The following is a 1,565-nucleotide window of genomic DNA, read 5'->3' on the forward strand; positions in this document are numbered from 1 at the left end:
TTTTTGGTTGCAGCCGTCATTGTTTGGCAGGTCCGGGCTGGATTCGAACCTGCCAGCTCAGGTGTATGTGGCTGGCGCCTTAGCCCATTGAGCCACAGGCGACAAGCCGGTTATTTTAATTTGCGAAGCAAACCAGAAGTAATAGAAAATCACAAATCAGATTATTATTTTGGAATGTTCACTCACATTCAAGCAAGTGGGTTATTATTAGATCAGTGGATCTAAAACTTTTTTCTGCCTCAATATACCTGAGGGTCACCACGACTTCACTGGCAATAAGTTACAGATCTGTGTTATGTGCATGCATGTTGTTTTGGGGGAAATAACATATACAGCAGAGCCTCCATAGCTGACCACCTCCTTAAGTTGACCTAATTTTCATAGACCAGACATGCACCACATGTACAGAGCAGTATAGTAGGCCTAGTTCCTTATGTTGACCACCTCTGTACAATGACCAGTTTGTTATAGCCCCTTGGTTGGTCAACTTACAGAAGTCCTATTGTATGTGTATTTCATAGCTCTGTTCATGACAGATCCTAGAATTAATAATATCCAGTAACAACAAGCACAACTAGTATTTATATCTTGACAGGGACATGTTTAAAGCCACAAAAGCTAGTTTTAGATTGGGTGCAATGGCTCACACCTATAATCCCAGCACTCTGGGAGGCTGAGGCAGGTGGATTGCTTGAGCTCAGGAGTATGAGACCAGTCTGAGCAAGAGTGAGACCCCCATCTCTACTAAAAATAGAAAAACTACCCAGACCTTGGGGCAGGCACTTGTCCTAGCTACTTGGGAGGCTGAGGCAAGAGGGTCAATCAAGCCTAAGAGTTTGAGGTTACTGTGAGCTGTGATGCCACAGCATTCTACTCAGGGCGACAGAGTAAAAGAGTCAAAATCATGAAAGACAAAAGAGAGAAACTGTTTGGATTAAGGAGAGACATAACTAAATGCAATACATGATCTGGGGTTTCGTTTGCTATAAAGGACATTACTGGAACAATTAGTGAAACTGGTATAAGGTTTATAGATTATATACTGCATCAATGAACATTTGCTAATTTTGGTAACTGTACTGAGATGATGGATGATAATTCCTTCTGAGGAAATGTACAGTGGAATGGTCAAGGGTACAGGGTGTCATGTCTGCAATGTGCTCTCAATCAAATATGTAGGAAAAACAGAGAACAATAAAGCAGTATAGGATTACAAAGTTACCATTTGGGGTTTCTACATGAAAGTTGTACAGGAATTCTTTGCACTATGCTGTCAAAAATTATGAAATGTTTGAAAATATTATCTATCCTAGTGATCCTAAACTTTCCAATCCAATTTTGTTCTGCCACACTCATACTCCCCAGCTCTTATTTGTGTGGGAAAGAGGTTGGTAGATGACTTGTAATTATGACATAGTTTTAAAAGAGAAAAATATAGGGCAGTGCCTGTGGCTCAGTGAGTGGGGCCCAGGCCCCATATACTGAGGGTGGTGGGTTCAAACCCGGCCCTGGCCAAACTGCAACAAAAAAATAGCCGGGCATTGTGGCGGGTGCCTGTAGTCCCA

The 1,565-nt window shown here is 42.0% G+C and overlaps 1 protein-coding gene across 1 annotated transcript in view; it reads right to left on the bottom strand.

Moving 5' to 3' along the window:
* The window catches only part of BLM (Bloom syndrome RecQ like helicase), a 67,633-nt gene that overhangs the window by 52,729 nt on the left and 13,339 nt on the right, over positions 1–1,565 (bottom strand). The window lies entirely within an intron of this gene.

Source organism: Otolemur garnettii, unplaced genomic scaffold, assembly GCF_000181295.1.
Source record: "Otolemur garnettii isolate 467f Iridium unplaced genomic scaffold, OtoGar3 scaffold00277, whole genome shotgun sequence".
In the NCBI taxonomy this organism is placed as follows: Eukaryota; Metazoa; Chordata; class Mammalia; order Primates; family Galagidae; genus Otolemur; species Otolemur garnettii.